Here is a 14,731-nt window from a genome sequence, read left to right on the forward strand (position 1 = left end):
CACAAGTGCGAAAAGTGGTTTTTCAACACTAACACAAGTGCGAAAAGTGGTTTTTCAACACTAACACAAGTGCGAAAAGTGTTTTTTCCACACTAATACAAGTGCAAAAGTGGTTTCCTGCACCAACACAAGTGCGAAAAGTGGTTTTTCAACACTAACACAAGTGCGAAAAGTGGTTTTTCCACACTAATACAAGTGCAAAAGTGGTTTCCTGCACCAACACAAGTGCGAAAAGTGGATTTTCCACACTAACACAAGTGCGAAAAGTGGGTTTTCAACACTAACACAAGTGCGAAAAGTGGGTTTTCAACACTAACACAAGTGCGAAAAGTGGGTTTTCAACACTAACACAAGTGCGAAAAGTGGTTTTTCAACACTAACACAAGTGCGAAAAGTGGTTTTTCAACACTAACACAAGTGCAAAAAGTGTTTTTTCCACACTAATACAAGTGCAAAAGTGGTTTCCTGCACCAACACAAGTGCGAAAAGTGGTTTTTCAACACTAACACGAGTGCGAAAAGTGGTTTTTCAACACTAACACAAGTGCGAAAAGTGGTTTTTCAACACTAACAAAAGTGCGAAAAGTGGTTTTTCCACACTAATACAAGTGCAAAAGTGGTTTCCTGCACCAACACAAGTGCGAAAAGTGGTTTTTCAACACTAACACAAGTGCGAAAAGTGGTTTTTCAACACTAACACAAGTGCGAAATGTGTTTTTTCCACACTAATACAAGTGCAAAAGTGGTCTCCTGCACCAACACAAGTGCGAAAAGTGGTTTTTCAACACTAACACAAGTGCGAAAAGTGGTTTTTCAACACTAACACAAGTGCGAAAAGTGGTTTTTCAACACTAACACAAGTGCGAAAAGTGTTTTTTCCACACTAATACAAGTGCAAAAGTGGTTTCCTGCACCAACACAAGTGCGAAAAGTGGTTTTTCAACACTAACACAAGTGCGAAAAGTGGTTTTTCAACACTAACACAAGTGCGAAAAGTGTTTTTTCCACACTAATACAAGTGCAAAAGTGGTTTCCTGCACCAACACAAGTGCGAAAAGTGGTTTTTCAACACTAACACAAGTGCGAAAAGTGGTTTTTCAACACTAACACAAGTGCGAAAAGTGGTTTTTCAACACTAACACAAGTGCGAAAAGTGGTTTTTCCACACTAATACAAGTGCAAAAGTGGTTTCCTGCACCAACACAAGTGCGAAAAGTGGATTTTCAACACTAACACAAGTGCGAAAAGTGGGTTTTCAACACTAACACAAGTGCGAAAAGTGGGTTTTCAACACTAACACAAGTGCGAAAAGTGGTTTTTCAACACTAACACAAGTGCGAAAAGTGGTTTTTCAACACTAACACAAGTGCGAAAAGTGTTTTTTCCACACTAATACAAGTGCAAAAGTGGTTTCCTGCACCAACACAAGTGCGAAAAGTGGATTTTCAACACTAACACAAGTGCGAAAAGTGGGTTTTCAACACTATCACAAGTGCAAAAAGTGTTTTTTCCACACTAATACAAGTGCAAAAGTGGTTTCCTGCACCAACACAAGTGCGAAAAGTGGTTTTTCAAAACTAACACAAGTGCGAAAAGTGGTTTTTCAACACTAACACAAGTACGAAAAGTGTTTTTTCCACACTAATACAAGTGCAAAAGTGGTTTCCTGCACCAACACAAGTGCGAAAAGTGGTTTTTCAACACTAACCCAAGTGCGAAAAGTGGTTTTTCCACACTAATACAAGTGCAAAAGTGATTTCCTGCACCAACACAAGTGCGAAAAGTGGATTTTCAACACTAACACAAGTGCGAAAAGTGGGTTTTCAACACTAACACAAGTGCAAAAAGAGTTTTTTCCACACTAATACAAGTGCAAAAGTGGTTTCCTGCACCAACACAAGTGCGAAAAGTGGATTTTCAACACTAACACAAGTGCGAAAAGTGGGTTTTCAACACTAACACAAGTGCAAAAGTGGTTTCCTGCACCAACACAAGTGCGAAAAGTGGTTTTTCAACACTAACACGAGTGCGAAAAGTGGTTTTTCAACACTAACACAAGTGTGAAAAGTGGTTTTTCAACACTAACAGAAGTGCGAAAAGTGTTTTTTCCACACTAATACAAGTGCAAAAGTGGTTTCCTGCACCAACACAAGTGCGAAAAGTGGTTTTTCAACACTAACACAAGTGCGAAAAGTGGTTTTTCAACACTAACACAAGTGCGAAATGTGTTTTTTCCACACTAATACAAGTGTAAAAGTGGTCTCCTGCACCAACACAAGTGCGAAAAGTGGTTTTTCAACACTAACACAAGTGCGAAAAGTGGTTTTTCAACACTAACACAAGTGCGAAAAGTGGTTTTTCAACACTAACACAAGTGCGAAAAGTGTTTTTTCCACACTAATACAAGTGCAAAAGTGGTTTCCTGCACCAACACAAGTGCGAAAAGTGGTTTTTCAACACTAACACAAGTGCGAAAAGTGGTTTTTCAACACTAACACAAGTGCGAAAAGTGTTTTTTCCACACTAATACAAGTGCAAAAGTGGTTTCCTGCACCAACACAAGTGCGAAAAGTGGTTTTCAACACTAACACAAGTGCGAAAAGTGGTTTTTCCACACTAATACAAGTGCAAAAGTGGTTTCCTGCACCAACACAAGTGCGAAAAGTGGATTTTCCACACTAACACAAGTGCGAAAAGTGGGTTTTCAACACTAACACAAGTGCGAAAAGTGGGTTTTCAACACTAACACAAGTGCGAAAAGTGGGTTTTCAACACTAACACAAGTGCGAAAAGTGGTTTTTCAACACTAACACAAGTGCGAAAAGTGGTTTTTCAACACTAACACAAGTGCGAAAAGTGTTTTTTCCACACTAATACAAGTGCAAAAGTGGTTTCCTGCACCAACACAAGTGCGAAAAGTGGTTTTTCAAAACTAACACAAGTGCGAAAAGTGGTTTTTCAACACTAACACAAGTGCGAAAAGTGTTTTTTCCACACTAATACAAGTGCAAAAGTGGTTTCCTGCACCAACACAATTGCGAAAAGTGGTTTTTCAACACTAACACAAGTGCGAAAAGTGGTTTTTCCACACTAATACAAGTGCAAAAGTGATTTCCTGCACCAACACAAGTGCGAAAAGTGGATTTTCAACACTAACACAAGTGCGAAAAGTGGGTTTTCAACACTAACACAAGTGCAAAAAGTGTTTTTTCCACACTAATACAAGTGCAAAAGTGGTTTCCTGCACCAACACAAGTGCGAAAAGTGGATTTTCAACACTAACACAAGTGCGAAAAGTGGGTTTTCAACACTAACACAAGTGCAAAAAGTGGTTTCCTTCACTAACACAAGTGCGAAAAGTGGTTTTTCAACACTAACACAAGTGCGAAAAGTGGTTTTTCAACACTAACACAAGTGCGAAAAGTGGTTTTTCAACACTAACACAAGTGCGAAAAGTGGTTTTTCCACACTAATACAAGTGCAAAAGTGGTTTCCTGCACCAAAACAAGTGCGAAAAGTGGATTTTCAACACTAACACAAGTGCGAAAAGTGGGTTTTCAACACTATCACAAGTGCAAAAAGTGTTTTTTCCACACTAATACAAGTGCAAAAGTGGTTTCCTGCACCAACACAAGTGCGAAAAGTGGTTTTTCAACACTAACACAAGTGCGAAAAGTGGTTTTTCAACACTATCACAAGTGCAAAAAGTGTTTTTCCACACTAATACAAGTGCAAAAAGTGTTTTTTCCACACTAATACAAGTGCAAAAGTGGTTTCCTGCACCAACACAAGTGCGAAAAGTGGTTTTTCAACACTAACACAAGTGCGAAAAGTGGTTTTTCAACACTAACACAAGTGCGAAATGTGTTTTTTCCACACTAATACAAGTGCAAAAGTGGTTTCCTGCACCAACACAAGTGCGAAAAGTGGTTTTTCAACACCAACACAAGTGCGAAATGTGGTTTTTCAACACTAACGCAAGTGCGAAAAGTGGTTTTTCAACACTAACACAAGTGCGAAAAGTGTTTTTTCCACACTAATACAAGTGCAAAAGTGGTTTCCTGCACCAACACAAGTGCGAAAAGTGGATTTTCAACACTAACACAAGTGCGAAAAGTGGGTTTTCAACACTATCACAAGTACAAAAAGTGTTTTTTCCACACTCATACAAGTGCAAAAGTGGTTTCCTGCACCAACACAAGTGCGAAAAGTGGTTTTTCAAAACTAACACAAGTGCGAAAAGTGGTTTTTCAACACTAACACAAGTGCGAAAAGTGTTTTTTCCACACTAATACAAGTGCAAAAGTGGTTTCCTGCACCAACACAAGTGCGAAAAGTGGTTTTTCAACACTAACACAAGTGCGAAAAGTGGTTTTTCCACACTAATACAAGTGCAAAAGTGATTTCCTGCACCAACACAAGTGCGAAAAGTGGGTTTTCAACACTATCACAAGTGCAAAAAGTGTTTTTTCCACACTAATACAAGTGCAAAAGTGGTTTCCTGCACCAACACAAGTGCGAAAAGTGGTTTTTCAACACTAACACAAGTGCGAAAAGTGGTTTTTCAAAACTAACACAAGTGCGAAAAGTGTTTTTTCCACACTAATACAAGTGCAAAAGTGGTTTCCTGCACCAACACAAGTGCGAAAAGTGGTTTTTCAACACTAACACAAGTGCGAAAAGTGGTTTTTCAACACTAACACAAGTGCGAAAAGTGGTTTTTCAACACTAACACAAGTGCGAAAAGTGGTTTTTCCACACTAATACAAGTGCAAAAGTGGTTTCCTGCACCAACACAAGTGCGAAAAGTGGATTTTCAACACTAACACAAGTGCGAAAAGTGGGTTTTCAACACTAACACAAGTGCGAAAAGTGGGTTTTCAACACTAACACAAGTGCGAAAAGTGGTTTTTCAACACTAACACAAGTGCGAAAAGTGGTTTTTCAACACTAACACAAGTGCGAAAAGTGTTTTTTCCACACTAATACAAGTGCAAAAGTGGTTTCCTGCACCAACACAAGTGCGAAAAGTGGATTTTCAACACTAACACAAGTGCGAAAAGTGGGTTTTCAACACTATCACAAGTGCAAAAAGTGTTTTTTCCACACTAATACAAGTGCAAAAGTGGTTTCCTGCACCAACACAAGTGCGAAAAGTGGTTTTTCAAAACTAACACAAGTGCGAAAAGTGGTTTTTCAACACTAACACAAGTGCGAAAAGTGTTTTTTCCACACTAATACAAGTGCAAAAGTGGTTTCCTGCACCAACACAAGTGCGAAAAGTGGTTTTTCAACACTAACCCAAGTGCGAAAAGTGGTTTTTCCACACTAATACAAGTGCAAAAGTGATTTCCTGCACCAACACAAGTGCGAAAAGTGGATTTTCAACACTAACACAAGTGCGAAAAGTGGGTTTTCAACACTAACACAAGTGCAAAAAGTGTTTTTTCCACACTAATACAAGTGCAAAAGTGGTTTCCTGCACCAACACAAGTGCGAAAAGTGGATTTTCAACACTAACACAAGTGCGAAAAGTGGGTTTTCAACACTAACACAAGTGCAAAAGTGGTTTCCTGCACCAACACAAGTGCGAAAAGTGGTTTTTCAACACTAACACGAGTGCGAAAAGTGGTTTTTCAACACTAACACAAGTGTGAAAAGTGGTTTTTCAACACTAACAGAAGTGCGAAAAGTGGTTTTTCCACACTAATACAAGTGCAAAAGTGGTTTCCTGCACCAACACAAGTGCGAAAAGTGGTTTTTCAACACTAACACAAGTGCGAAAAGTGGTTTTTCAACACTAACACAAGTGCGAAATGTGTTTTTTCCACACTAATACAAGTGTAAAAGTGGTCTCCTGCACCAACACAAGTGCGAAAAGTGGTTTTTCAACACTAACACAAGTGCTAAAAGTGGTTTTTCAACACTAACACAAGTGCGAAAAGTGGTTTTTCAACACTAACACAAGTGCGAAAAGTGTTTTTTCCACACTAATACAAGTGCAAAAGTGGTTTCCTGCACCAACACAAGTGCGAAAAGTGGTTTTTCAACAATAACACAAGTGCGAAAAGTGGTTTTTCAACACTAACACAAGTGCGAAAAGTGTTTTTTCCACACTAATACAAGTGCAAAAGTGGTTTCCTGCACCAACACAAGTGCGAAAAGTGGTTTTTCAACACTAACACAAGTGCGAAAAGTGGTTTTTCCACACTAATACAAGTGCAAAAGTGGTTTCCTGCACCAACACAAGTGCGAAAAGTGGATTTTCCACACTAACACAAGTGCGAAAAGTGGGTTTTCAACACTAACACAAGTGCGAAAAGTGGGTTTTCAACACTAACACAAGTGCGAAAAGTGGGTTTTCAACACTAACACAAGTGCGAAAAGTGGTTTTTCAACACTAACACAAGTGCGAAAAGTGGTTTTTCAACACTAACACAAGTGCGAAAAGTGTTTTTTCCACACTAATACAAGTGCAAAAGTGGTTTCCTGCACCAACACAAGTGTGAAAAGTGGATTTTCAACACTAACACAAGTGCGAAAAGTGGGTTTTCAACACTATCACAAGTGCAAAAAGTGTTTTTTCCACACTAATACAAGTGCAAAAGTGGTTTCCTGCACCAACACAAGTGCGAAAAGTGGTTTTTCAAAACTAACACAAGTGCGAAAAGTGGTTTTTCAACACTAACACAAGTGCGAAAAGTGTTTTTTCCACACCAATACAAGTGCAAAAGTGGTTTCCTGCACCAACACAAGTGCGAAAAGTGGTTTTTCAACACTAACACAAGTGCGAAAAGTGGTTTTTCCACACTAATACAAGTGCAAAAGTGATTTCCTGCACCAACACAAGTGCGAAAAGTGGATTTTCAACACTAACACAAGTGCGAAAAGTGGGTTTTCAACACTAACACAAGTGCAAAAAGTGTTTTTTCCACACTAATACAAGTGCAAAAGTGGTTTCCTGCACCAACACAAGTGCGAAAAGTGGATTTTCAACACTAACACAAGTGCGAAAAGTGGGTTTTCAACACTAACACAAGTGCGAAAAGTGGTTTCCTTCACTAACACAAGTGCGAAAAGTGGTTTTTCAACACTAACACAAGTGCGAAAAGTGGTTTTTCAACACTAACACAAGTGCGAAAAGTGGTTTTTCAACACTAACACAAGTGCGAAAAGTGGTTTTTCCACACTAATACAAGTGCAAAAGTGGTTTCCTGCACCAACACAAGTGCGAAAAGTGGATTTTCAACACTAACACAAGTGCGAAAAGTGGGTTTTCAACACTATCACAAGTGCAAAAAGTGTTTTTTCCACACTAATACAAGTGCAAAAGTGGTTTCCTGCACCAACACAAGTGCGAAAAGTGGTTTTTCAACACTAACACAAGTGCGAAAAGTGGTTTTTCAACACTATCACAAGTGCAAAAAGTGTTTTTCCACACTAATACAAGTGGAAAAAGTGTTTTTTCCACACTAATACAAGTGCAAAAGTGGTTTCCTGCACCAACACAAGTGCGAAAAGTGGTTTTTCAACACTAACACAAGTGCGAAAAGTGGTTTTTCAACACTAACACAAGTGCGAAATGTGTTTTTTCCACACTAATACAAGTGCAAAAGTGGTTTCCTGCACCAACACAAGTGCGAAAAGTGGTTTTTCAACACCAACACAAGTGCGAAATGTGGTTTTTCAACACTAACGCAAGTGCGAAAAGTGGTTTTTCAACACTAACACAAGTGCGAAAAGTGTTTTTTCCACACTAATACAAGTGCAAAAGTGGTTTCCTGCACCAACACAAGTGCGAAAAGTGGATTTTCAACACTAACACAAGTGCGAAAAGTGGGTTTTCAACACTATCACAAGTGCAAAAAGTGTTTTTTCCACACTAATAGAAGTGCAAAAGTGGTTTCCTGCACCAACACAAGTGCGAAAAGTGGTTTTTCAAAACTAACACAAGTGCGAAAAGTGGTTTTTCAACACTAACACAAGTGCGAAAAGTGTTTTTTCCACACTAATACAAGTGCAAAAGTGGTTTCCTGCACCAACACAAGTGCGAAAAGTGGTTTTTCAACACTCTAACACAAGTGCGAAAAGTGGTTTTTCCACACTAATACAAGTGCAAAAGTGATTTCCTGCACCAACACAAGTGCGAAAAGTGGTTTTTCAACACTAACACAAGTGCGAAAAGTGGTTTTTCAACAATATCACAAGTGCAAAAAGTGCTTTTTCCACACTAATACAAGTGCAAAAGTGGATTCCTGCACCAACACAAGTGGGAAAAGTGGATTTTCAACACTAACACAAGTGCAAAAAGTGTTTTTTCCACACTAATACAAGTGCAAAAGTGGTTTCCTGCACCCCAACACAAGTGCGAAAAGTGGATTTTCAACACTAACACAAGTGCGAAAAGTGGGTTTTCAACACTAACACAAGTGCGAAAAGTGGTTCCTTCACTAACACAAGTGCGAAAAGTGGTTTTTCAACACTAACACAAGTGCGAAAAGTGGTTTTTCAACACTAACACAAGTGCGAAAAGTGGTTTTCAACACTAACACAAGTGCGAAAAGTGGTTTTTCCACACTAATACAAGTGCAAAAAGTGGTTTCCTGCACCAACACAAGTGCGAAAGTGGATTTTCAACACTAACACAAGTGCGAAAAGTGGGTTTTCAACACTATCACAAGTGCAAAAAGTGTTTTTTCCACACTAATACAAGTGCAAAAGTGGTTTCCTGCACAACACAAGTGCGAAAAGTGGTTTTTCAACACTAACACAAGTGCGAAAAGTGGTTTTTCAACACTATCACAAGTGCAAAAAGTGTTTTTCCACACTAATACAAGTGCAAAAGTGTTTTTTCCACACTAATACAAGTGCAAAAGTGGTTTCCTGCACCAACACAAGTGCAAAAAGTGGTTTTTCAACACTTAACACAAGTGCGAAAAGTGGTTTTCAACACTAACACAAGTGCGAAATGTGTTTTTTCCACACTAATACAAGTGCAAAAGTGGTTTCCTGCACCAACACAAGTGCGAAAAGTGGTTTTTCAACACCAACACAAGTGCGAAATGTGGTTTTTCAACACTAACACAAGTGCAAAAAGTGGTTTTTCAACACTAACACAAGTGCGAAAAGTGGTTTTTCCACACTAATACAAGTGCAAAGGTGGTTTCCTGCACCAACACAAGTGCGAAAAGTGGATTTCAACACTAACACAAGTGCGAAAAGTGGGCTTTCAACACTAACACAAGTGCGAAAAGTGGTTTTTCCACACTAATACAAGTGCAAAAGTGGTTTCCTGCACCAACACAAGTGCGAAAAGTGGATTTTCAACACTAACACAAGTGCGAAAAGTGGGTTTTCAACACTAACACAAGTGCGAAAAGTGGGTTTTCAACACTAACACAAGTGCGAAAAGTGGTTTTTCAACACTAACACAAGTGCGAAAAGTGGTTTTTCAACACTAACACAAGTGCGAAAAGTGTTTTTTCCACACTAATACAAGTGCAAAAGTGGTTTCCTGCACCAACACAAGTGCGAAAAGTGGATTTTCAACACTAACACAAGTGCGAAAAGTGGGTTTTCAACACTATCACAAGTGCAAAAAGTGTTTTTTCCACACTAATACAAGTGCAAAAGTGGTTTCCTGCACCAACACAAGTGCGAAAAGTGGTTTTTCAAAACTAACACAAGTGCGAAAAGTGGTTTTTCAACACTAACACAAGTGCGAAAAGTGTTTTTTCCACACTAATACAAGTGCAAAAGTGGTTTCCTGCACCAACACAAGTGCGAAAAGTGGTTTTTCAACACTAACCCAAGTGCGAAAAGTGGTTTTTCCACACTAATACAAGTGCAAAAGTGATTTCCTGCACCAACACAAGTGCGAAAAGTGGATTTTCAACACTAACACAAGTGCGAAAAGTGGGTTTTCAACACTAACACAAGTGCAAAAAGTGTTTTTTCCACACTAATACAAGTGCAAAAGTGGTTTCCTGCACCAACACAAGTGCGAAAAGTGGATTTTCAACACTAACACAAGTGCGAAAAGTGGGTTTTCAACACTAACACAAGTGCAAAAGTGGTTTCCTGCACCAACACAAGTGCGAAAAGTGGTTTTTCAACACTAACACGAGTGCGAAAAGTGGTTTTTCAACACTAACACAAGTGTGAAAAGTGGTTTTTCAACACTAACAGAAGTGCGAAAAGTGGTTTTTCCACACTAATACAAGTGCAAAAGTGGTTTCCTGCACCAACACAAGTGCGAAAAGTGGTTTTTCAACACTAACACAAGTGCGAAAAGTGGTTTTTCAACACTAACACAAGTGCGAAATGTGTTTTTTCCACACTAATACAAGTGTAAAAGTGGTCTCCTGCACCAACACAAGTGCGAAAAGTGGTTTTTCAACACTAACACAAGTGCGAAAAGTGGTTTTTCAACACTAACACAAGTGCGAAAAGTGGTTTTTCAACACTAACACAAGTGCGAAAAGTGGTTTTTCAACACTAACACAAGTGCGAAAAGTGTTTTTTCCACACTAATACAGGTGCAAAAGTGGTTTCCTGCACCAACACAAGTGCGAAAAGTGGTTTTTCAACACTAACACAAGTGCGAAAAGTGGTTTTTCAACACTAACACAAGTGCGAAAAGTGTTTTTTCCACACTAATACAAGTGCAAAAGTGGTTTCCTGCACCAACACAAGTGCGAAAAGTGGTTTTTCAACACTAACACAAGTGCGAAAAGTGGTTTTTCCACACTAATACAAGTGCAAAAGTGGTTTCCTGCACCAACACAAGTGCGAAAAGTGGATTTTCCACACTAACACAAGTGCGAAAAGTGGGTTTTCAACACTAACACAAGTGCGAAAAGTGGGTTTTCAACACTAACACAAGTGCGAAAAGTGGGTTTTCAACACTAACACAAGTGCGAAAAGTGGTTTTTCAACACTAACACAAGTGCGAAAAGTGGTTTTTCAACACTAACACAAGTGCGAAAAGTGTTTTTTCCACACTAATACAAGTGCAAAAGTGGTTTCCTGCACCAACACAAGTGTGAAAAGTGGATTTTCAACACTAACACAAGTGCGAAAAGTGGGTTTTCAACACTATCACAAGTGCAAAAAGTGTTTTTTCTACACTAATACAAGTGCAAAAGTGGTTTCCTGCACCAACACAAGTGCGAAAAGTGGTTTTTCAAAACTAACACAAGTGCGAAAAGTGGTTTTTCAACACTAACACAAGTGCGAAAAGTGTTTTTTCCACACCAATACAAGTGCAAAAGTGGTTTCCTGCACCAACACAAGTGCGAAAAGTGGTTTTTCAACACTAACACAAGTGCGAAAAGTGGTTTTTCCACACTAATACAAGTGCAAAAGTGATTTCCTGCACCAACACAAGTGCGAAAAGTGGATTTTCAACACTAACACAAGTGCGAAAAGTGGGTTTTCAACACTAACACAAGTGCAAAAAGTGTTTTTTCCACACTAATACAAGTGCAAAAGTGGTTTCCTGCACCAACACAAGTGTGAAAAGTGGATTTTCAACACTAACACAAGTGCGAAAAGTGGGTTTTCAACACTAACACAAGTGCGAAAAGTGGTTTCCTTCACTAACACAAGTGCGAAAAGTGGTTTTTCAACACTAACACAAGTGCGAAAAGTGGTTTTTCAACACTAACACAAGTGCGAAAAGTGGTTTTTCAACACTAACACAAGTGCGAAAAGTGGTTTTTCCACACTAATACAAGTGCAAAAGTGGTTTCCTGCACCAACACAAGTGCGAAAAGTGGATTTTCAACACTAACACAAGTGCGAAAAGTGGGTTTTCAACACTATCACAAGTGCAAAAAGTGTTTTTTCCACACTAATACAAGTGCAAAAGTGGTTTCCTGCACCAACACAAGTGCGAAAAGTGGTTTTTCAACACTAACACAAGTGCGAAAAGTGGTTTTTCAACACTATCACAAGTGCAAAAAGTGTTTTTCCACACTAATACAAGTGCAAAAAGTGTTTTTTCCACACTAATACAAGTGCAAAAGTGGTTTCCTGCACCAACACAAGTGCGAAAAGTGGTTTTTCAACACTAACACAAGTGCGAAAAGTGGTTTTTCAACACTAACACAAGTGCGAAATGTATTTTTTCCACACTAATACAAGTGCAAAAGTGGTTTCCTGCACCAACACAAGTGCGAAAAGTGGTTTTTCAACACCAACACAAGTGCGAAATGTGGTTTTTCAACACTAACGCAAGTGCGAAAAGTGGTATTTCAACACTAACACAAGTGCGAAAAGTGTTTTTTCCACACTAATACAAGTGCAAAAGTGGTTTCCTGCACCAACACAAGTGCGAAAAGTGGATTTTCAACACTAACACAAGTGCGAAAAGTGGGTTTTCAACACTATCACAAGTGCAAAAAGTGTTTTTTCCACACTAATACAAGTGCAAAAGTGGTTTCCTGCACCAACACAAGTGCGAAAAGTGGTTTTTCAAAACTAACACAAGTGCGAAAAGTGGTTTTTCAACACTAACACAAGTGCGAAAAGTGTTTTTTCCACACTAATACAAGTGCAAAAGTGGTTTCCTGCACCAACACAAGTGCGAAAAGTGGTTTTTCAACACTAACACAAGTGCGAAAAGTGGTTTTTCCACACTAATACAAGTGCAAAAGTGATTTCCTGCACCAACACAAGTGCGAAAAGTGGTTTTTCAACACTAACACAAGTGCGAAAAGTGGTTTTTCAACAATATCACAAGTGCAAAAAGTGCTTTTTCCACACTAATACAAGTGCAAAAGTGGATTCCTGCACCAACACAAGTGGGAAAAGTGGATTTTCAACACTAACACAAGTGCAAAAAGTGTTTTTTCCACACTAATACAAGTGCAAAAGTGGTTTCCTGCACCAACACAAGTGCGAAAAGTGGATTTTCAACACTAACACAAGTGCGAAAAGTGGGTTTTCAACACTAACACAAGTGCGAAAAGTGGTTTCCTTCACTAACACAAGTGCGAAAAGTGGTTTTTCAACACTAACACAAGTGCGAAAAGTGGTTTTTCAACACTAACACAAGTGCGAAAAGTGGTTTTTCAACACTAACACAAGTGCGAAAAGTGGTTTTTCCACACTAATACAAGTGCAAAAGTGGTTTCCTGCACCAACACAAGTGCGAAAAGTGGATTTTCAACACTAACACAAGTGCGAAAAGTGGGTTTTCAACACTATCACAAGTGCAAAAAGTGTTTTTTCCACACTAATACAAGTGCAAAAGTGGTTTCCTGCACCAACACAAGTGCGAAAAGTGGTTTTTCAACACTAACACAAGTGCGAAAAGTGGTTTTTCAACACTATCACAAGTGCAAAAAGTGTTTTTCCACACTAATACAAGTGCAAAAAGTGTTTTTTCCACACTAATACAAGTGCAAAAGTGGTTTCCTGCACCAACACAAGTGCGAAAAGTGGTTTTTCAACACTAACACAAGTGCGAAAAGTGGTTTTTCAACACTAACACAAGTGCGAAATGTGTTTTTTCCACACTAATACAAGTGCAAAAGTGGTTTCCTGCACCAACACAAGTGCGAAAAGTGGTTTTTCAACACCAACACAAGTGCGAAATGTGGTTTTTCAACACTAACACAAGTGCAAAAAGTGGTTTTTCAACACTAACACAAGTGCGAAAAGTGGTTTTTCCACACTAATACAAGTGCAAAGGTGGTTTCCTGCACCAACACAAGTGCGAAAAGTGGATTTTCAACACTAACACAAGTGCGAAAAGTGGGCTTTCAACACTAACACAAGTGCGAAAAGTGGTTTTTCACACTTACACAAGTGCGAAAAGTGGTTTTTCAACACGAACACAAGTGCGAAAAGTGTTTTTTCCACACTAATACAAGTGCAAAAGTGGTTTCCTGCACCAACACAAGTGCGAAAAGTGGATTTTCAACACTAACACAAGTGCGAAATGTGTTTTTTCCACACTAATACAAGTGCAAAAGTGGTTTCCTGCACCAACACAAGTGCAAAAAGTGGTTTTTCAACACCAACACAAGTGCGAAATGTGGTTTTTCAACACTAACACAAGTGCAAAAAGTGGTTTTTCAACACTAACACAAGTGCGAAAAGTGTTTTTTCTAACACTAATACAAGTGCAAAAGTGGTTTCCTGCACCAACACAAGTGCGAAAAGTGGTTTTTCAACACTAACACGAGTGCGAAAAGTGGTTTTTCAACACTAACACAAGTGCGAAAAGTGGTTTTTCAACACTAACAAAAGTGCGAAAAGTGGTTTTTCCACACTAATAGAAGTGCAAAAGTGGTTTCCTGCACCAACACAAGTGCGAAAAGTGGTTTTTCAACACTAACACAAGTGCGAAAAGTGGTTTTTCAACACTAACACAAGTGCGAAATGTGTTTTTTCCACACTAATACAAGTGCAAAAGTGGTCTCCTGCACCAACACAAGTGCGAAAAGTGGTTTTTCAACACTAACACAAGTGCGAAAAGTGGTTTTTCAACACTAACACAAGTGCGAAAAGTGGTTTTTCAACACTAACACAAGTGCGAAAAGTGTTTTTTCCACACTAATACAAGTGCAAAAGTGGTTTCCTGCACCAACACAAGTGCGAAAAGTGGTTTTTCAACACTAACACAAGTGCGAAAAGTGGTTTTTCAACACTAACACAAGTGCGAAAAGTGTTTTTTCCACACTAATACAAGTGCAAAAGTGGTTTCCTGCACCAACACAAGT

Source organism: Myxine glutinosa, unplaced genomic scaffold (genome assembly GCF_964187855.1).
Source record: "Myxine glutinosa unplaced genomic scaffold, kmMyxGlut1.1 SCAFFOLD_577, whole genome shotgun sequence".
In the NCBI taxonomy this organism is placed as follows: domain Eukaryota; kingdom Metazoa; phylum Chordata; class Myxini; order Myxiniformes; family Myxinidae; genus Myxine; species Myxine glutinosa.